Source organism: Manis javanica, chromosome 5 (assembly GCF_040802235.1).
Source record: "Manis javanica isolate MJ-LG chromosome 5, MJ_LKY, whole genome shotgun sequence".
Taxonomy (NCBI): domain Eukaryota; kingdom Metazoa; phylum Chordata; class Mammalia; order Pholidota; family Manidae; genus Manis; species Manis javanica.
The window spans coordinates 159,245,123-159,269,722 of NC_133160.1; positions in this window are offsets into that span (position 1 = coordinate 159,245,123).

Below are 24,600 nucleotides of genomic sequence, written 5' to 3' on the forward strand. Positions count from 1 at the left end.
GGAAAGCTGGCCACAGAACAGGAGAGTTCAAAGGTGGACATGAGCCAGACCCTATTTATCCAAGCATATTAGAGAAAGGTAACTCTCAGGGTTCAAATTCCAGCTCACTGCTTAGTAGTTATTATGAGCTTTGACAAGTTATATAATCTCCAAAACCTGTTTACTTCTTCGTAACACTAGCATAATGAAAGCACTTACTGCAGAGGTTTGCTGGGAAAATAACATGTGATGACACTTCCAGGCACATAACCTTGAACTGGCCCGCAGCCAGAAGCAAGCTGATAGTTTCTTTTAGCACTGGCAAATCATTTTGTATTTAGAGTATTGTTTTTGTGTTCACTTGATATTATAAATATTCTCCCATATTGTATCACTGAATATTCTTTGAATACATAATTTTGAATATCTACTAGTTTGCTCTTTGCATCACATGCTTAATTTACCTTTTTCTTCATTTTTTTGGTCATTTACATTGTTTCTAATTTTAACTATCATAAAAGACAATGGCGAGCCTCCACATTTAAAATTTGACAGGCATTTTTGATTATTCAGTCAAGAAAATTCCACTGAATACCACTTAGATGTGCCAACGTATTCAAACATTTTAGGATTGTTCATACATGGACTACATACATCTCTAGGAAAAAAAAAACATATGACATCATTTTTATTATGACGTTTAAAGTTGTAAGTTAAGCACCATTTCAAAGTGATTTAAACTATAAGAAAAAAATATAAATTCCAAGGTAGGGAAGCTTCCAATGTTTCTTGATAAAAAGGCTCAAAATTATTAAGAGACCATGTGCTTTCCATTTCTTATTTTTCTTGGTGTTGACATCACACTGAGGAAGCAGTGAAGTGACTATCACAAGTTTATTTCACCTGGACACAGTAAGGCCCATGTCTCCTTCATACCAGCAAGGAAGGCTTCACAGATTTCACTGCTCATTGGCTAGACTGACCACGTGCTTACTCCCAACAAAACTCTGTAAGACAAGTTGGATTTTATCATGACTGACTTGACTTGTTACATAGGATGGAGGAGACACAGGGGTCTTAACAATAATCATGATTTCCACTGTCAGTGTTTGAGAGTCCCACTTCAATTTATTATAAATTGTCATTTCTATTTGTACCCCATCAGAATATACATTTGGGTACATTATCCAGCATGGTCCTGCACAAATGCTGCTGACAGACTATTGGACTTGGTTAGAGGAATGAGTAATAGATTGGCACTTATCAGGTCTTCAGGTCAGCTGGCCTGTGTTCTCTATCAAGTCAAACATGACTAGTTTGAGAGCGGAGATGAACCTTCTTAAATACAAAGGAGATCTTATGTGCAATGAAAGGATCTTGAGCAATCATATTACCCAACAGCTAAATCGTTATTTGGGGAGATCTATAAACTGACTGTAAATCAAAACGTGAAAATGAGTATAGTGAGAAGTGAAATTTAAGCTCTCAATGGGATAATCCTTCATCTGAAATGGCCTCACACTGGTTTTCTTGGATTATTTTGAGGCCCATTGTATTATCTGAAGGAAGCCTATTGAAGAATGATTGACTGGTTCTGACCTGGTGCTACGCTCATTTTGCATAAAAGCATCTCCGCGGTAAGGCTTGGTGAAGTTATACATTAGAGCCAGTTGCGATCTTGAAACAAAATGAAACCACTCATCCACTCCTCAAAGGCTTTAGTATGACACGTTCTATTATATTACAATTTTGAAAAGAGTCATTTCTCCTGATGGCTAATTATTAACTTCCAAATGGATGCTGTACAAATTACAATCAAATATCTTTACTTCATTGAATACATATGATGTCAGGAAATATAATTCTACTTGAAAGGGCTTCACAGTTTTACTGACATGCAGATCTCTTTGTTCTGGGTTCGGTCTTCCCCCTTGCTGCCCCTGGAAGATTTGAAAAACTACCTCAGTGAGCATCATGCTTTCAAATCCTGTGATGGGCATCACTGTACAGAATAAACACTCCAGTGATTTCCAAGCTCCTTTCCACTTTTACTTTCACCCAAACGTCATGGAGATGCTATGCCCAGCAAGAGTGTTTAAACAAGTATGCCTGAACATTACATGAAAGCTTTTAGCTGCATATTCACATTTCTATCCCAAGTCTTAGCTTAACTACTGTTGACATATGGCCCTGAAATGTGAATTTGTGTATAGAATATTTAGAATGTTTGCAGTATCTTTATATATATATATATATATATATATATATATATATATGTTTGTCTGTTTTTATGGCAACCTCTAATTATCTTAAGAGAAGAGTGAGAAGTGAATAAAATTCTAAGTTCCTTCACATTCTATCTTTATATGATGTAAAGAAATGAAAAGATTTCTTATGTTGGAGATAATACAGATTAAGTTAAAAATGACAATTATTAAGAAAAAAATTCCTCCCTTAGGATGAAATTCTCCTACACATATGGATTATTTAGAAAAAATATGCACAATCTATTTACTTTGAATATACTTATCTATTGTACCCTTCCTAACTTTACACTCCCCTATTTTTACAAAGCCCAAATTGTCCTCTTCCCTTTATCAGGTCCCTTCTTCCTCCCCAAAACTTCACTAATGAGAAATGCAAAAGGCTTTTGAGTCATACAAAACAGCAAAGTAACATCATATTTCATGCAGGATATGTTCTGTATTTTTGTAGTTGTGTGCACTTGGGCAAGTTATTTAATCTATTTTAGCCTATTTCCTCATATATATAATATGTATAGGCTATTATCCTACTTCACAGGATTATTAAGACAATCATATATGGGACCTCTGTAGAATTATTATACTTAAGTAAGTATAAGCTTAAATATAAAATATGTCATTGCTTAATTGTAATACTTTACTAACTTTATTCATTACTATCAATGGATATACTATTTTCATTGATAAGGTGGGCATTACCCCTATGTCTCAGTCCATCCAGTTGTTCTTGAGTCACTGTAAAAGTAATATTCTGGTGATCTCCAGAATTTATATGTTTAGTCACAATTACAATCATTTATTTTTTTGTCTCTATCTCCTTCAATTTTGCTTACCTCATTGCTACTAAGAGCCTACAATGTCTCCTTTGCTATCTCTTCCTAAGCTCTCTAGGTGGATTCATGCATTAATGTATTTATTCACTTATTCACAAACTTCCTAAAGACAAGAATACTTATCTGTTTTGTTTGTGACTAGAAGAGTATTTGGCATATAATAAGTACTTGATAAATGTTTGTTGAATAAATTGCATTAATGGAATATTCACTGAGCACCTAGTATAAGCACTGCAGGTAGAATGATGTGAAAGAAGGTAAAGACCCTTCCTTTACCCAAATTTTTACTCTTTATCAAATGCGTGGTGGAAAAGCATTTAACATTAAATAAGCAAAAGGGATAATTTTAGATAGTGAAAATAGGGATGCAATAAAAAATGACTGAAGGTAGTAAGGGCAAATTAAATCAGGTGGTCAAGAAAGGATGGTAAGTGATGTCTGAGGTGACATTTTTATGTCAAGAAGGAAGGAACCACAGGTGAGGAAGCACAGCATTCCTGGCAGAGGGAACTGAGATGCAATCTCTGCTGCTGGTTGTCTTCCTGGTTCTGATCCTTATGCCATTTCACGTGTAGGCTTTTCTCCATAGACAACGCATCCCCAAAGATTTGACCTCATAACAGTTCTCATGCCGGCACAGCTGTGAAGTCAGCTGCATACTGACTTTGTGGGTCCCTTCCTCTGGACAAAGCCCCATCATGCTGCAGATAACCATAAGTGTGTGTACATGAAATTTTATGTACTTTAAATAATGATGAGCAAGATGCTTTCTATTGACCTTTAGCACAACCTAATCTTTATTATCTAATTGATACTTTAGGGTAGGGTTTCTCAGGCACATCACGATTGATATTTGGGGCATTTTAGGATGTTAGAAGCATCCCCAGCCACTTTCTACTAAATGCCAGTGGCACCTTCCACGTATAACCACAGTGATGAATGAATCAAAATGTCTCCAGACAGTTCTATGTCCCCTAAGGGACATAAATGCCTCATGTTAAGAACCACTGTTGTAGAGAATAAAATTAAAGAGGCATCACCTGCCTTTAAAAAGTTTTCTTAGTGATCTGGAAGCGCAATATTTGCTTATCTTGTTTTGTAAAGGTAATTCTTAATCTCTCCAGTCATCAGACATTCTGTATAAATTTGACTACTCAGTTTCTAAATTTCTCTTTGTCCAGGAGCTAATCTTAACAAATCATATCCTATCTCTGTAATTCCACTTCCTCACATCTAAAATAAAAGGCAGGATTAACTGATGTCCAGAAAGTCACTTATCTCAAATGTTTCATGGTTCTTGGAAAACAAAGTCGTGAAATCTTTAGTGTCATTGACAGTCTCATAATTTTCATAAAGTAATTTATTGGGACCTAAGAGATTTAGGATACTGGTATGTGGGGTTAGGATACTGGTGTATATGTGAATTCATACTTTGCTTCTCTTTAACTATTGGACTCATTCTTTTTATTCCAATACTGTTTAGAATGGCTTTGACTGTGTTTTGTTCTTTTTTCATAGTCATTTCAACCATTTTCTGTTCCAAGATCAAGAATCTAGTAACACAGTCTTTAAGATATATCTTTTATATATATTTCTACTAAGTGATAAAAGTAATTGACTGTTTCAAATGGAGGTAAATATCAAATAAGTGTTTTTGTAATCTTTTATAATACACTCAATTATTTAATAGGTATTATAGAGCACTTAGGTCCCAGGAATTGATAGGAAGGGAATACAGAAACATAGAAAAACAAAATACAGAAAACTACAGAAACATAGTAGCCCTGCTATTCAGGATCTGATCATTTAATGGGTGCTACACATGGGCAAGTGCAGGGTGTTAAGGACACAGAAAGAAGAAACATGTAAGCAGACCTAGAGGGATAGATTTAGGGCAGAAATACACTTTAAGGATATATATATATATTCCAGGGAGAGAGAAATCCGCTGGCCTCCTCCCATGGAAAGGTAACTCTCTGACTCCTGGCTGTTGACGGCCTCTCACGGTGCTATCACCCAAGTGTTTAGATAGGACTTGTTTCGTCCAAACCCAAAAGTAGAAGAACGTTCTAGAGCACGTAGGCCACAGCCAAGAACAAGGAAGACCAGTTGCGGGTACCTGAGTGCAGGGGGTTGGCAACCAAGAGATCATCTGAAAATTAACCTGCCCACAAAGACCTTCCCTCCTGAACTCCTCCTCCTTCAAATGCCTCCCCTATCTCAGGCCCGGGGAGCTCCAGGCCAAAAACCTTGGCATCACCTTCTGTCCTTTATTTCTGGCACCCTCCCCATCTCATCTCACAGACCACCCTCACGACTCTGCCTTTAAAATATAGTCCAGGGCTGGATTCCTAACTTAGGGCTGTGTCACTGGCTATTTTCTTTGCAAAAATGCTTTCCCGTTATATGGCACCCTTGCTTACCGCCTCAGGGTGCCGCTCAAATTAAATTCTCAGCGAAGCATCCCTGGCCAGCCACTTATAATGGAGCCCCTGCTCCCTACAGCCTCTTTATCCTACTTTCTTGCTTCTCACTACCTGTTGTTATGATGCGATTTAATTATTTATTGTCTGTCTCTCCACATGAATATAATCTCAATGGGAGCTGCATTTTTTTCTCTGTCGTGTTCTGCTGTTATATTCTCATCACCTAGTACAATTTCTGACACTGAGGTTTGTGATAAAGATTTGAATGATTTCTAACATTCAAAGACAAGGAAATCGGCTTAAACTTTTCTCTCCACCTTGGTCCTCACACTGCTATTTTTGTAAAATGCAGTCTGGCGGGAAGGCTTGTCCTGACTGTGATAAACAGGCTTCTCTTTTCTGCATCTGTACCAAGGCCGTGTCTTACTATCTCCATAAAAATGTATTTCCCAGGGAGAACACTTCCCAGCTGGATCTCAGCTGCTTCATGACAGCTCACACTCACGCAGCACGTAGGTGCCAGGCTCTGTTTTTACATGTCTGTTTATCTCTATCTATCTATGGATCTATGCATACATGTCTGTGTATGTCATCATCTATCATTTATATACACACACACACGTTATCTTTGCAACAGCTTTATGATAGATAGTTAACATTATTATCTGCAGTGATGCATGGATACCTGAGTTATTGAGTATCTAAGTAAACTGCCAAACATCATGAAATCAGTGTAAGGCAGAACTGGGATTTGAACCTAGGGGATCTGGTTCCACGGCCAGTGATCACCAGCATCATGCGGTATCACCTCAGGGCCTGTGCACTGGATGTCCCCATATACATTTAACCATCATCAGCTCACCCTCATAGACCCTCACTTTTCCTGTGTTGATTCGGACCCCTGAGGAAGGGCATATTGGATTACTCTGGGGGAAAAGGTATAGTTTGAAAACACCTTTTAGGAAATTCTAATACACTTTGCCCTTCTCTCTCCTTAACTCGGGGAAAATCTCTGTTTTAGATGGCTTGCGTGGCTTTCTCTCATAGGGATGGTGAAGTCATTAAATTGAAATTTACAGAGGATTAAGTGTTAGCACTTAATTAAAGATTAAGTGTGCCAGATACTTATCACAAATTTACAAGACTCAGTGTGTGGATAGCTCCATTATTTATTTGAAGGTTTGCCTTGCAGATATATTTTGCATAAAATGCCCAATTTTCAGTGTTAAGTTCTGCTCTGCTGGCTAGGCCACACTCTGTGACCTTCAAGAATTGCTCTCATCTGTGGTTAAAAAAAATCATTATTGCTTTAGATAATTATTGCTCATTTTCAACATTTTTCCCTTCCTCTTAGGAAAGAACATTATGCTTTTCTTACTTTCACTTATAGAATTATAGAACTGGACTCAAATTCATACCTAAGAATCACCTTGTTCAGAACACTTCCTTGGGCAGTTTACCAATGATGACAGACATGGACACAGAAAAATACACACAGGGGTAGGAATCAGGTTGCTTCTCCTCCCTGTATTCATGTTCATTTTCTCTTGATACCTCCCTTGAGATGATCGGCTTTTGTTACTCTTTCCTCAAAATGACACCTTTATACTTAAAGTGTATGAAATTAATTGTGGAAGAGTAGTTACCCAAGATAATTGCCAGCAAATGAAGATACATAGTTTGGCTTATTTAAAATAAATCAGTGGTCTCAGTCCTCTGGGAAGAGGTCCTATCTCTGTAGTTGGGTCTGATGTGTGTTTCTATTCTCAGCATAAATGCCGATGTTGCACAGACCTAGAAGCCTAAGGCGTACCAAAGAGCATGGATCTCTGGATGTTGGGCCAATCTTAGGCTTCAACAGTGGGGATGATATCCTTTATAACAATTAAAATTATTTCCTGTCCCAGCCCTCAAATCTGTCAATCCATTATTTTTTTTGAATTTCAAGTAAAATGTATATTGTGAGTAAAATATAGAACAACTGAGCTGGCCTTGCTCCTTAAATGTATAACATTAGAAAACCCCAGGGAAAAAAAGCAGAAAATGCATTGTGTTATGGAGAAGAAAAATAAACAAGACGGGATCAGAAGTGAACCGACTGAGTAACCTGCGTCTCAAACAGTTAAGTTCCACTCTTTTGTTCACCTTGTCCCAGCTGCAGAAAAGGGGTTGGGGGCACTTCAGAAACATCCAAGAAACTGCTATTTGGGCAATGATAGTGACGGATATGGCATGAAAGCTGGTGATAACATTATTAGAATGGAGAGAGCCTTAACTGGTCATTTCGTGTTCTGCCAGCAGCAATCCAGACAGAGGCAGTGAAATCTGTTATTGTAGACTTAATATGGAGACTTTTTCCTTAATGGTATAACACGGGTCAGCATGGTAACTACTACTATTTTCCTGCATATTGTATTATGTTCTGAAAGTTGTCTCATTAAATTTATATCAAATAAGGCATGGGAATGCAGTTAGAAAACCATTGTTGTGACTCTGAAATTGCAATATTTCATTTTTATAACTTTGGCCTTGTAATCACTGGAAAAAATTCTTTCCCCAGAGATGAGATTTTTTTATCAACCATATCCTAGAGGGAGCAATAAACTAGGAACCTTGTGAATGAACATTAGTAAGAACTGTCCAGGGAACAACTTGTATGTCATTCCCCCATGCAGAAGCTGCTGAGTCCTTTCAGAGAAATAATTCCCTTGTCACCTGGTCTCCAGGACAGGCTTTTTAGCATTGTCTTCCAACTGGTCCGCCTCCATCCTGTCTGCCCTTATTCAGAGTAATTGACTTTGCTTGCAAATTCGTCACTTGCCAGTTTTCACTTATCTGTAAAGTAAGTTTTTCTCATCCATAAAAATGGGGATAATATTTGCAGCTATCTTACAGCATTTGTCTGTGGTACACTTAACATGTTTGGCACCCGGAGTGAACCATTTTCTGACAGTATTATTACAAAATTATTTTAATTAATAACCACAAACTATAATGAATAATAATAATTATAATGGCTGAAAAAGAAACAGAGGCAGTGATAATTTTCTTTCACTGAAGTGTGTGTATGTAGTTATACCAGCAAAGTTAAAATTTTTAAAAAAATGAAATAAATAGCATAATATGAAAAAATAATGGATTCATACTTTTAATTCTATACTTTTTATAAATAAATATTTTTGGTAAAATAGAAAATTTTGAGTGAGTAATAGAATAAAAAATAGGATTAAGAATAATTAATTTTCTTAATTAATCTAATTGACGGAAGCCAGTCAAAATTAAGTAACCAGCAACTGTAGGATTTAAAAGAACAAATAATATTTTTCAGGAAATAGTATTTTATCATTGATTGACATTGTTTATAATTTTGAACTCGCAGTGAAAATCATAGTCTGTTTTATAATAGTTTTTAAGTACTCTATAGACAATGCATCTCTTTATTAACTTTATCGAGGGACAGATTGACCCCAGTGTCTTGACTATAGTATGCTGCCTCTGAGGGTCCTGGTGGGGATGGTTAAATGGATTAGCATTGAACATTCTTAGAAGAGGGCCTGGCATATGGTAAATGCTCAATAAATATTATTGTTAAATAACTGTGATGCCACCCTGTGTTATATTTACTATATGTATACTATAAAGACAAAGTTTAATTTTACTGACATATTTAAGACCTTCCATAGTCTGGTCACACAGTTTTTTCTTTTAAGACAGTGAAATAGAAGCTTCAGTAGCACAGAAATTCCATTATTAATGAAATGTATCATTCATTCACTTAACATTCATTTTTAGAATGCTTGCTATGTTCACAGTTATCTTCTAGAAATAAAGAGTGAATAAGAGCACAATTTCTGTCAGATCAGTTAAGATCTACTGGGGAAAAGAGAGAAGTAGCAATTATAACTCACTTTTAGTGCTATCCTTAGTTGTAACAATGGAATGCTATCAGAGGACTTGGGAAGGTAATTTAAACTTATTGGGAGGTCAAACAATGTTTCCTGGAAGATAGCACGGACATTTAAACTGATATCTGTAGAGTAAGATGTGTATCATAGAAAAGGGCAGAAAAATGGGTGGAGTGGGGAGAATGTCCCAGCACAAATAATAGTATGAATTATGGCCTGGCAAGAAAAAAAAATACAGAAGTAATTGAAAGAAATTCCACATTTTTGTAGGATAGAAAGATTGAGAATAGTGAGTGAACCCTGGAGAGATATTCCAAGTCCAGATTTAAAGCTCTGCCAAATCTCTGTCCAGGAGTTTGGATACAGGCTAGGGATAATGAGCAGTCACTGAAGGGTTTTAAGCTGAGAAATTATTTGATTTGGAGTTTTAAATATTATTCTGTTCATATATAGGTTATAGATTAGAATGGGAAAAAATAGAGATGGAAAACTCGGTTGGTTTTTGCATGGATATGATCACTGGATGATGATGGTGGCTCCCCTAAAATAGTGAGGATGGATTCTCAAGGTTTAGGACATACAATTGGCAAGGCCTGATGCCCAGGGATAGGAAGGCGTCAAGGATGGCCTCCAACTTAGATGACAACATCAGTTACCAAGAGGGATGAAACCAAAAGAGGCAGCAGCAGTCACCCAGTCTGGCCATAGTGCTGGGGATCATGGCTGGCGGGAGAATCATGAGCTCCAGGCTGGCCTCGCTTGGTGTGAGAGGTCAGTGGAACGTCAGGTGGAGGTACCCAGAAGACATCACTTGGGATTCCTCTGCAAAGAGACAAGAATGGGGGTGAGCACTCAGAGAATGAAGGGTGAGGAGAGAAGCTGGCTGAGGACAGATGAAAATTCATACCAAAGTTTCCTAAGTTGTATCAAAGGTTCCCAGAAAGACAGAAGAACAGGAGCCAGCAAAAAAATTGATTGAGAGGAGTGGGCAAAGAGGTACCAGGAAACCTGGGGGAGAATGAGGTTGAGGAAGCTTTTTGACATTTAATATTCATAGCTCTGTATGGATGTATGTGTCCCCCCCACTAGAATTCAATTTCTTGAGGACAAAAGGCATGCCTTTGTACACCTTGATTCTTGCAAGTACCTGACATCCAGTCTGTGCTCAACACATGTGTGTGAATGGAAAAGAAATCACAATGCTTAATAATAGAGGTGATTCTCTACTCTGTTATGTTTCTGAAGCAGCAAAATATTTAAATAATCAGGACTAGTGAATTCAGATATAGCCAGTGTTGTCTGGTGGAGGGAGAATATGTGTCATTCTCATTGCAATCGTTTACATTATTTAAGTGGTCTAAACTTGAGTACCCCTGGGCTTGGGTTGAGAGCTCTTAAATAGATGGCAAGTTGCAATTATACAGAGAAAAAGCAGTCCATGGAAGAAACAGTGTCAGTCATAATGAGCCAGGGTAGATTCCAAGACATTCTGATCAAATGAAAGAAAATGTCAAATAAGTAGGAAACCACAGTCCACAGGGAAAATGGTGTAATAGGAATCTTGCCGGAAAGAGCCTGTCCAGTCAGTTTAGGCAGGAGGTATGTGCCAGGATAGAATGATTTATGTGGAAATCTTGAAAACCTGATCCATAGCCTACTGAAATTAGTGGATCATGGGAATAATATGTGGTTATTATGTCCAAAGTCAAGGGCTTGATTTACTATTCACAATAGAAATTAAACAGGTAGTGAAGGAGATGAAGATAGTCCTTTCAGAAAAGGCAACAAAGAACAACATTTCTCATAAAAGTGGAATGTACTCAGAAATCAGAAAGTTTGAGACCTAGTTTATGGGCAGTTGCGTATAATGGAAAGCAGACGCATTTCGGAGCCCTATTAAACTGGGTTCAAATCCCGATATAGTCAAATGCAAATTATATGACAATGAGTAAGTCATTTAACCTCTTAGAGTCCCAGTTTTCTTATTTGTAAAATTGGAAGAGCATTTTCTAGCCCGGAAGATTGTTCTGAAGATTAAGTGATGAAATATGTATTAAGTGCCTTGAAAGTGCCAGGATACTAGGTGCTCAATGAAACCTGATTTTTCTGATTTATGGTCATAACTTTATAATAGGTACTCAGTACTATCATAGGCATATGGAGACAGCGGTGTTTGCTTGTTTATTCTAGTCATCATGTATTTTAAAAATGTATATTCTTCTGAATTATTATAAAAGCATAAAACTCTCAGTTTAACCCTGTAATTTTATTCTTTTATATAGGTGAAGGTTAAAGCAGTTGTTACTGTCAACATAAAACTCTGTGACTTTCTACTGCTCTGCCTTAACACACACACACACACACAAAGAATAATAACAAAGCAGAAAAACAAATTTTACAACTGAAAAAAATTGCTAACTTGTACTAAATGCTCAAAGCAAAGGCTTTTCCTGGAAATGTAGGCAAAGGAAAATGATAAGATTTGATATTACTCTGACCACATGATGGAGAGTCAGAGGTTATGGGGAAAGTCATAGAAAATTAAAAAAATTGCCTCCAGCTATTGAAGCATCCTCACAGAATGGGAGAGAACCTAGGGGTTGCCAAGATAGTAAACTAAATTTAATCACTGCCTATGTTAGGACAGCTAATGTGCTACTTAATTAATAAGGAATTATAAGAAAGTACACAAATGAGCAGAAATAGAGACATAAGTGAAGGATTAATTTAATTTTTCCTGTGCTTCTTAAATTGCAGTGAGGAAACATAGCAACAAAGTCAGGCTTTTGTATTGTGACTATAAAGTGAACTGAAAAGACTTCCTGGGGAAATTGTCTGAATTGAGTTTGGCATTGATTAAACTTCAGAATCACTTCAACCCTTTGAGATGTGATGCTATGAATTGCTGAACTAAATGAAACCTCCTTGTTTTTAGAAAATGAGATTTAAAAAAATATCCAGATTGCTTCCTCAGATGGTGATGTTATCTCTGGCCAATGAACAAAAAGATGAAAGCATTTATATTTTGACTAGAATTTTTAAGCTTCATTTGCAATGCTGAGTAAGGATGCCATGGCTCAAATAATTCATGAACACAATGCCATGTCTATTTGAAAGGATCTTAAGAGAATCATAGAATTTTAAAGACAGAAAGGAGATGAGAGGCTATGAACAAAAAAGGCAATCTATAGTCAAGTGAGAGTGGAATAAAAATCATAATATTTGTGGGACTTGTGCTTTTTTATATCCAGAATATTTCAAATATTTAACAACTGGTATAGCACCAAACTAACTAGATGCTGGGCTTACTCTGGGAGTTTAGTCCTGGAGGCTGGTTGATTTGCTATAACATAATGTGGAGACCCAAGGGGGTTTTACAATGAAGGGATGGGGCAGATTGGGATGTCTAAAGACAGAGGAATAGTTTAATGTTTTAACAATCTATCTGTGTACTGGCTAACAGCCAGCCTCAGATATACCTTATTCAGTGTTCATAATAAAGCAAGCCAGAGTATTGAGGACCCAGCCTCATGTATGTGTGAAGTTTGACATGGAATCATTACATAATCCTCAGATCTAGGATGCAGTTATTTCTTCCTTCCCTGGAATCCAAGAATCTCCACTAAGCAGCCTGCGATTCTGGCCTGGTAGTAATCCCTCTGTCCCTGAGCCAGTAATGGAAACCATCCTGGGAAGACATCAGAACACCCAACTCAAATCATTTGTGCTGTGTGAAAACCTCAAGCCTGGAAACTAATCTAAAACTGGCCTGAAAATAGAAATCCCTGCAGGGACTTTGTAGAAGCAGAAGTAAGAGCACTCTTTGAGGATGTCTTCAAAAACTGGGAAAACATGGAATCCTAGTGAGAAAAACCTCCACTGAATGCAGTAACAGGCAAAATAAACTACGGCCTAAGAAAACTACAACCAGATACTGATTCTAGATGGGAGAATGCATGCTTGCAGAATTAAAGATGAATGGGTGCTCTGAAAGGAATTTTAAAATAAGTATGTTAGAATTATAGAAGAAGATAAAGCAGAGATGTAAAATAACAATAATATGTATTTAAAAGAAAGAGATTGATACATTTTTTTAACAGAACCAAACAGAAATTCTAGGGGGAAAAAACAGTATTATCACTAATATATATAAGAAAAAAAGACCATAAATAAAACTTGCAATAACATAATAGTGTATTTTTCTGAAAATATACAAATATACATAAATATACACACACATGCACACATCCACAAACATTTACACAGACACACAGAACTCAGCTCCAAAGAAAATGTTATACTGAGTGATCAAACACTGGACACAATTCCTTCAAAGTCCAGAAAAATAAAATGATGACGAAGCCCACTTAACCAGGATTAATTCTATTCTATTCTAACATGCACATTTTTAACCTAGTAACATTTCTGGAAGTGAAATATGACTTGAAATAAAGGATGTCCTGTGGGTCACAGTTTCACTGGCATAATTTTTTCCTTAGTAATAGGTAAATTCATGGAATATTGTGAAATTAATAGTGTCCCATGCTTGAAGAAATCTTGTTTTTTGCATTGTTGGTATGTTATTTGCCATTTTACTAGCCAGTGCAATTAGTTGAGACACAGGTACCAAATATAAGAACTGGAACAGAGGAGGTGTAATGAATGTCATTAGAGATAATTTATTCCTGGAAAATGTGAGAAAATTAACAACAAAGTAGCCATTGAGAAACTATAACAAAACAAAAAAAAATGATATCCCTTTCTCATTTTTGTACCCAGTATAATCTGAAAACGAATGATGATATAGGAATAAGGTATACATAAATATTTTTTAAAATTATTTGGGAGAAATTAGGAACAATGGGCGGTAGTATCAGGGACTAGTGTAAGAAAGGATATCTAACTATTAAGGTTTTTCAACAGTAGAACCGGTATCTTATGATTGCTATAAGCAAATCATTATTTGAAATGTTGACTAAAAGAGTGAACTAATGTCATCCAGCAATTCTAGGGATGGAAGCCATGCACTAGATCAAGTCCCCTGCAAGTCTCTGGAACTGTAATGCAGGATCATCTATGGTCATGGACTCTCGAAGAGGGAGGTACAATGACAAGATTCCTATAAAAAATAGTAGACCGAACATGTGTTTACATCTCTCCTTCCCATATCCCTCTGAATTTGCATTAAATAATTACACAAAGAATATGTTCAGGAGCAATGTGAATGAGGGACATTGCTGGAGGGAAGGATCTCTTGCCAGTTTCTTACCTCCTTCAGGCAGAGATAGTAAGGAAATAACATTATCCAGTAGACCTGAAGGCAGTAGGATTTCTGAAACTTTATTTCCTTCACTTAAAAAGGTTGCTAACCCATCTGTAATTTGTACATGGTTTGATGAAGAGATTTTTTCCTTTTTCTGCTAATGTATACCACGGTATCTAACACCATTTATTAAGTAAACCATTTTTTCCCATTGAGCTGAAATGCCAACAGTTGGCCTTTATCAAGTTCACATACGTATTTCAGTCTATTCTTAGACTCTGTTTTCTTCCATTGATCTATTTGTCCTTTTTGTCCCAATGCCATTGTGTTTTGATCATAATGGCTTTAGAGTAAGTTCTCTTATTTAGCATAGGCGCCTTCACATTTTTTCTTTCATACATTTATTGACTAGTCTCAGATTTGGAGTATTCTAAATAAGTTTAAAATTGTTTTACCTAAGAAATAAAAGAAGGTTTTATTGAATTGAGCATATAATTTTGATGTAGAATTATCACCTTTACTTCTTATTTTAATTAATTTATTAAATATATTATTATATAATTGTATTGTATATTGTTTTCATTTCATGCACATCTACAACTGATATAAAAATAAACACTACTTAGATACAATTTTAAATAAAGATGGATAAATACATTCAATTGGGAAGTAAAAGGAAGAGTTAGATATGCCAGGGTTTAAACCTTTCCTTTTGCATGTACTTGCTGTGTGGTATTTTCTAAGTTGATCTACCTCTCTGTCTCAAGGTAGTAGTCAGCTTTTTAGTAAACATCTTTCCTATGCCCCTCAGATTTTAGAAAATCGCATCATAAAGTTTTTCATAGAATACTTGTGCTAATGAGGCTTGGTAGAGTTTCTTTAGTTGAGTAAAGTGATATTTTTTGAAGAAAATTCCTTTCACCATCTGTTGAAATAATCTAAAATCTTTGTTGGGTCTCAGCCAGATCTTCAGAGAGTTAAGTGACAGGACTGCACTGTTTTTTCTTTTGTGGAATAATATTAATGGAATTACACTACAGTGTTTGGCTTTTTGTTTATATTGGAGGCATATTATAATAAATGATGCCATGGAATCCATTGCTATATTACTGTAAATATTGTGGACTTTTTCAAAGTTTCCTCTATGATCACAATACAAATAGTTCAGCTCTTCCTGAGTTATTGGGTGGGTTGTTTCTTTAGGGTTTTGTTTAAATTTTGTAATTGATTAGTTTCTCTACGTTGGCTAGTCAAAAGTTTACCATTTTGCACTGGAGAGTAAATTTTGTACATAAACCCAAATGTTTTTGTTTCTCTGCATTATTTTTCTTTTCTCTAAATTGTTTTGCCTCCCTTTTATCCTTCTCTGAGTGTATTTCATATCTGTTTTTAAGGGACCTAAATTGATTTTCAAAAAAGGAGCCTCTCTCTACACTAAACTTGTGAGCCAGAAGTTGACATAAACTTGAGAAACTGCACATCTTCTTCAAAGGAAAGCTGCATCATAAGGTTTATGAAATCTTCTCCCCAGTATCACTAAACACCCAGTCTCCTTCACATTAGAACATTTAAATATTTCTTCTTTGATATTCTCATAGCATCCCATGATTATTTTTATTAAGTTACCTGGTTATATTCTAATCTACATTTTCATTACATTTATTATCTTAGATGGTTGCCCATATTACAGTAAGAACAGGAAATAGAAATCCTCAGAGCCTACCAAGTAAATACACAAGTAATAAATAAATAAAACCATTTTTCTTAGCCTCAGTTTTTTCAATTGAGGCATCATTTCCTCCCTTGTATGTCTCTGATTATTGAGACCTTGCTTGATCACCTTTTGAATGTTAGCATCTACATTGCCCACTCTATCTTTCCCACTTAATTTTTCTCTGTTAAGTTCACCACCATCTGATGTACAAAACTATTTATGGTTGCTATTTATTTTTAACATGCTTCCACTAGAATATAGTTTCATGTTGACTACTTTGTCCCCAGAGTAACTGACACTAAATGGATGCAAGAGTAAATTGAATGGGTATTTGCTTCAAAGTAGTTCCAAAAAACAATACTAGTATGACATACTTTGAAATAACCAATACGATGCCCAATACACTAATTTCTCTTTCTTTTTCTTCTGTACTTTTAGAAAAATCATGACCAGCAAGGCTCTGGCTATACCACTTTGATAGGATCCCTGGGTTTAGGGCTTACTGAGAGTCTCTCCTATTCCAATCTTGCATGCCAGTCTTGGGGGACAATTTCTATGGGGGATTTGAAGATATAATGTTTTAGAAGAGTAATGAAATACAATCATATTTATTCTTACTTTCTGAGGGTAGGAAACATGTTCCTTTTGCTCACCATTGCATACCCATGTCATGGCAGTGATTAGCACAAAGCTGGAGAATACATATTTGTTGAGTAATAAATGAATAATGATGACAATTATAAAAATAGTAACTTTCCTAGAAAGTTATTATGTACTTATGATTCTTATAAACATTTTCACTGACATCTATTTTAATTCTTCATATAATAATAGTAGTTGAATATAGTTGTTACCCACTTACTCCCCTCACTGTCCCCATTATGCAACTGAGAAAACAGGGTGAAAAAAATTAAACAGTAAGTTTCATAAATTCACACAGGTACTAAGCACAGAGCTGGGATCTGAATAGAAGGGTTTCTGATTCTAGATCCATACTCTTAAATTTCAGCAGCTTTACTTTGGACATGGCCTCTATTCCTACTTCATGACAGCTATATTTCTATTGTATCATCCTAATTAGCTGCATCCTTTAGTAAAAGTGTAGATACACTAATTTTTGTTTATATTGGAGACATATTATAATAAATGATTCTTGAATATTGAAGAATATAAATTTTTGAATATTGAATATTCTTGAATATTGAAGTCAGGTTTTAGTGCTGCAAGGTTTCCTTTTCTAAGAAAAAAAAATGTAGTTGTTATAAAAATGACTTTTGATCCTCTTATATTGTCCGATAAGCCACATATAATGCCTGAGATAATCTTTTCTGAAAGCTCTTTGGGCAAATTGCTAACACTCAGGTCTGACAGTTTAATGCTATTACATTATAAAATATATGTTTTTTCCCAAAATAAACATGTTTTATAATAGCAATACAGATGTCATCAAGGGGCAAGGTTATCAGGAGATAATTAGACCCCAGAGAGATTACAGGCTCTTAGATCATGAGAGCAGCATTGCGAGCCTGCCTTATTAAATAATTGTAACAAAGTCAAAGTCAACTATAAATACACACATTTCCCTGTACCTACTTTAGAAAGTACAAACCCAAGATGCATGTTGATGTGCTGAGATGATAAGGCCTCTCTCCCCATTACCCTAAAACGTCTAAATATAATCTGGGAAACCAACTTTCAAATTGAATTTTAAATAAGAATGTGAACCTCTTCCTTCCTTTGCTAACATTTTTAGGTTAGCTGTTTTAAGGACACTTTTAAATCCTGGCAAATGAATAGCTGAGTTCCAATAAATAATCTGCCCACCCTACTTCATACTCCATAAAAAATAATTATAATAAAATCCAACTATGTGCAATTCTCCAAATATGAGTCTCCATTTGCACATAATTCCCTTGTCTTGAGAGAACTTCCCCTCTCTCTACACTAAACTTGTGAGCCAGAAGTTGACATAAACTTGAGAAACTGCACATCTTCTTCAAAGGAAAGCTGCATCATAAGGTTTATGAAATCTTCTCCCCAGTATCACTAAACACCCAGTCTCCTTCACATTAGAACATTTAAATATTTCTTCTTTGATATTCTCATAGCATCCCATGATTATTTTTATTAAGTTACCTGGTTATATTCTAATCTACATTTTCATTACATTTATTATCTTAGATGGTTGCCCATATTACAGTAAGAACAGGAAATAGAAATCCTCAGAGCCTACCACAGGGCTTAGCACAATGCATTTGCTTAATAAATATTTATTGAATAAATGAATGAAGAAATTAATAAGGTGAGGTGGTCTATGGCAGGTGAATAGGATCAACCATCATATACATTACCCTAGATGACATGTCCCTTGTTGACTGCTTCGATCCTTAGTGAGTCTACTAATGGTTCTCTCAAGGAGAGGGCATGTATTCTAGTGGAAGTTTTGGGACACTGAGACTCACATTTCGGTGCCAGCAGCAGCCATTCCCCTTGAATCTCCCAGAAGGACCTGATTTGTCTTGTTTGGTGCTGTATTCCCAGCACCTAGGACGTGGCATGGTATAAAGTAGTCAGTGCCTGCCTTCAAACTGTGAGGATTCTTTTCCATCTGTTTCTCAGAAAACATTTATGTAACTTTCCCAGACCATCACAAATCATTAGTAACAAACTGAAATTTAAAATAAACTGTGGCCAAGTTCATGCATTCTTGATGAGATTTTTGCCAGTTGTCAATCAATCCCAGTTAATACAGCTGAGCCAAAAGTGTTTGTTGTTTAACTTTGTACTTGACATTTGCCGAATCTCCAGAGGAAAAGTTATGAAGCATCTTCTTCCTTTAGGGCCTGGATGCATTTTATAGTTTCAAGATTCTGAAATCCTACCTTCATCAAGAACCTGGTTATTTCTTTTTCTCCCCTCACCAAGTTTTACTGAGGTATAATTGACAGATTAAAATTACATGTATTTAGGAGGAGGTGCTCAAGATGGCAGTGTGAGTAGGGTGATGGAAATCTCCTCCCAAAACCATATATGTGTTCTTTTGAAAATACAGCAAATACAACTATTCCTAAAAGGGAGACCAGAGATACAGTACAACAGTCAGGCTACATCTACGTTTGCAAGAACTCAGCATGTCATGAAAAGGGTAAGATACAAAGCCGTGACCCGGCGGGACCCAAGCACTCCTCCAACCCCAGCTCACCGGCAGTAGGAAAAGAACCAGAGTGGGGAGGGAGTGGAGGCACGTAACTGCTAAATAACCAGCCCTAGTAATCTTCACAGACACACATTGCATGGTGTGCTGGATATTAGGGAAACAGAGAAGTAAAATCTGAGACAGACACTGCGAGTGGGTCCCCACAGCCGGCTGCCCTGGGAAAAAAGAAAAGCAAGTGTTTTAAAAGTCTTAAAGGGACAAGGGTTTAACAGGTCAACAAAATGTCCTGACATACTCAGCCCAGCAGACTTGAATCTTAAGAAACTTTAGGCACCCTAACCCCCTGGGTGGCAATGCAGCTCTGAAGCCCCTCACGGTGATAAGCAGCCTGCTGTTCATCCCCCACCCCCCACCACCGGCAATGCAAGCAAACCTGCTGACCTGCCAATGCTGCGGACTAGCAGGGGAGCAGCCCTGCCCACAGCAGCCACACAGTCTTTTCCCAGTGCACAGCTAACTGGGCCAGACCCAGAGGGTGCTGCCTAGGCTCAGCTGCCCAGCACAGGCAGAGGAAGCCGGTGCAAGGTCCAGAAGGCACAAAGGGAAATTGTTCTTGCAGGAGAACACATGCCACTCCTCTGCGACACCTGCCAGTGCCCTAGGCTATCCTGAGGGCCGGTCCACCCACGGAAGCTCAGGAGATTAACCCAGAAACTGCTCCCTGTGTGTGGCTAACTGGCACAGGCAGAGGAAGTCGGCGCAAGGTCCAGAAGGTAGGAAGGGAAGTTGTTCTTGCAGGAGAACACACACTGCTCTGCTGCGACCCCTGCCAGTGTCCTAGGCTATCCTGAAGGCTGTCCTGCCCATGGAGGCTCAGGGGATTAACCCAGAGACTGCTCCCAGTGTGTGGGTAACTGGAACTGGCAGCTGAGAAGGGCAAGGTAACCAGCAAGGACGAAGGGACTTTGTTCTCCTAGCTGAGACTGGCGCCACTTGCCAATGATCACTTCTATTGCCATGAAAAGGCAGAAGAACCTGATCCAGTCCAAAATCACTCAAACAATGCCAGAGAAAGGGCCTAGCAAGATAGATATAACCAATCTTCCTGAAAAAGAATTCAAAATAAAAGTCATAACCATGCTGATGGAATTACAAAGAAATATGCAAGAGCTAAGGGATGAAATCCAAAGGGAGGTAACAGAAATGGAACAATCAATGGAAGGACTTAAGAGAAGGCTAGATGAGGTGCACGAGACTGTTAATGGAATAGAAATCAGAGAACTGGAATACAGAGAGGCTGAGCAAGAGAGAGATAAAAGGATCTCTAGGAATGAAAGAATATTAAGGGAACTGTGTGACCAATCCATATGGAACATTTGCATAATAAGGAGAAGAAGAAGAGAGAGAAAAAGGGATAGAAAATGTCTTTTAAGAAATAATTACTGAAAATGTACCCAAGCTAGAGAAGGAAATAATCTCTTAGACCATGGAAGCCCACAGATCTCCCAACACAAGGGACCCAAGGAGGACAACACCAAGACATATAATAATTAAAATGGCAAAGATCAAAGATAAGGACAAGGTATTAAAGGCAGCCAGAGAGAGAAAAAAGATGACCTACAAAGGAAAACCCATCAGGCTATCATCAGACTTCTCAACAGAAACCTTACAGGCCAGAAGAGAATGGCATGATAGATTTAATGAAATGAAACAGAAGGGCCTTGAACCAAGAATACTGTATCCAGCAAGATTATCATTTAAATTTGAAGGAGGGATTAAACAATTTTCAGATAAGCAAAATATGAGGGAATTTGCCTCCCACAAACCACCTCTACAAGATATTTTAAAGGGACTGCTCTAGATGGGAGCACTCCTAAGGCTAAATAAATGTCACCAGAGAAAATAAAATGACAGCAGAGAAAGAAGACAAATCAAACACTAACTAAAGGCAAAAAATAAAATCAGGTATCTACAAAAGCAGTCAAGGGAAACACAAAAGAGTACAGAATAAAACACCTAACATATGAAGAGTGGAGGAGGAAGAATAAGAAGGGAGAGAAATAAAGAATCAGACTGTGTTTATAATTGCATAACAAGAGAGTTGAAGTTATATGGTTAGATAGTAAAGAAGCTACCCTTGAACCTTTGGTAACCATGAATCCAAAACCTGCAATGACAGTAAGTACATATCTATTGATAATCACCCTAAACGTAAATGGATTGAATGCACCAATCAAAAGACACAGACTAATAGAATGGGTACAAAAGGAAGACCCATTTTTATGCTGCTTACAAGAGACTCACCTCAAACTCAAAGACATACATGACTAAAAGTGAAGGGATGGGAAAAGATATTTCATGCAAATAACACGGAGAAAAAAACAGGTGTTGCAGTACTTGTAGCAGATAAAATGGACTTCAAAACAAAGAAAGTAACAAGAGATAAAGAAGGACATTACATAGTGACATAGTGATAAAGGGGTCAGTCCAACAAGAGGATATAATCATTATTAATATATATGCACCCAATACAGGAGCACCAACATATGTGAAACAAATGTTAACAGAATTAAAGGAGGAAGTAGAATGCAATGCATTCATTTTAGGAGACTTCAACACACCACTCACTCCAAAGGACAGATCAACCAGACAGAAAATAAGTAAGGACACAGCAGCATTGAACAACACACTAGAACAGATGAACCTAACAGACATCTACACCCCAAAGCAGCAGGATACACATTTTTCTCAAGTGCACATGGAACATTTTCCAGAATAGACCACATACTAGGCCACAAAAAGAGCCTCAGTGAATTCAAAAAGATTGATATTCTACCAACCAATTTCTCAGATCACAAAGTTAAACTAGAAATAAATTGTACAAAGAAAACAAAAAGGCTCACAAACACATGTAGGCTTAACAAGACGCTCCTAAATAATCAATGGATCAATGATGAAATTAAAACAGAGATCAAGCAATATATGGAGACAAATGACAACAGCACAATGCCCCAACTTCTGTGGGATGCAGCGAAGGCAGTTCTAAGATGAAAGTATATAGCAATCCAGGACTATTTAAAGAAGGAAGAACAATCCCAAGTTATTAGTCTAAAGTCACAATTATTGAAACTGGAAAAAAGGAACAAATGAGGCCCAAAGTCAACAGAAGGAGGAACATGATAAAGATTAGAGCAGAAATAAATAAAATTGAGAAGAATAAAACAATAGAAAAAAATCAATGAAACCAAGAGCTGGGTCTGAGAGAAAATAAATAAAATAGATAAACTTCTAGCCAGACTTATTAAGAGAAAAAGAGAATCTATATAGATAAACAGAATCAGAAATGAGAAAGGAAAAAAATCACAATGAATAGCACAGAAATACAAATAATTATTAGAGAATACTAAGAAAATCTATATTCTAACAAGTTGGATAACCTTAAAGAAATGGACAACTTTCTAGAAAAATACAACTTTCCAAGACTGACCAAGGAAGAAACAGAAAATCTAAACAGACCAATTACCAGCAACAAAATTGAATTCATAATCAAAACACTACCCAAGAACAAAACCTCTATGCCAGATGGATTCACTGCTGCATTTTATCAGACATTTAGAGGAGACATAATACCCATTCTCCTTAAAGTTTTCCAAAAATTTGAAGAGGAGAGAATACTTCCAAACTCATTCTATGAAGCCAGCATCACTCTAATACCAAAACCAGACAAAGACACTACAAAATAAGAAATCTATAGACAAATATGCCTGATTAGCATAGATGCAAAAATACTCAACAAAATATTAGTAAACCCAATTCAAAGATACATCAAGAGGATGATACACCATGATCAAGTGGGATTCATCTCAGGGATTCAAGGATGCTCCAACATTCGAAAATCCATAAACATCATCTACCACATCAACAAAAAGGACAAAAACACATGATCATCTCCATAGATGCTGAAAAAGCAATTGACAAAATTTAACATCCATGCATGATAAAAACTCAACAAAATGGGTACAAAGGGCAAGTACCTCAACATAATAAAGGCCATATATCACAAACCCACAGACAACATCATACTTAACAGTGAGAAGCTGAAAGCTTTTCACATAAAAACGGGAACAAGACAGGGATGCCCACTCTCCCCACTTTCATTCAGCATTGTACTGGAGGTCTTAGCCACAGCAATCAGACAAAACAAATACAAGGCATCCAGATTGGTAATGAAGAAGTCAAACAGTCACTATTTACAGATGACATGATACTGTACATAAAAAACCCTAAAAACTCCACTCCAAAACTCCTAGAACTAATATCTGAATTCAGCAAAGTTGTAGGATACAAAATTAGTACACAGAAATCTGTTGCTTTCCTATACACTAATGATGAACTAACATAAAGAGAAATCAGGAAAACAATTCCATTCACAATTGCATCAAAAAGAAAAATGCCTAGGAATAAACCTAACAAAGGAAGTGAAAGATCTATACCCCGAAAACTACAAGACACTCTTAAGAGAAATTAAAGAGGACACTAACAAGTGGAAATTCATCCCATGCTCTTGGTCAGGAAGAATTAACATTGTCAAAATGGCCATCCTGCCTAAAGCAATCTACAGATTCAATGCAATACCTATCAAAATACCAACAGCATTCTCCCACGAACTAGAGAAAATCATTCTAAAATTCATATGGAACCACAAAAGACCCTGAAAAGCCAAAGCAATCCTGAGAAGGAAGAATAAAGCAGGGGGGATCTTGCTTTCCAACTTCAAGCTGTAACTACAAAGCCACAGTAATCAAGACATTTGGTACTGGCAAAAGAACAGAGCGACAGACTAATGGAACAGAATAGAGAGTCCAGATATTAACCCAAACATATATGGTCAATTAATATACGATAAAGGAGCCATGGATATACAATGGAGAAATGACAGCCTTTTTAACAGCTGGTGTTGGCAAAACTGGTTAGCTACATGTAAAACAATGAAACTGGATGATTGTCTAACTGCATACACAAAAGTAAATTCGAAATGGATCAAAGACCTGAATGTAAG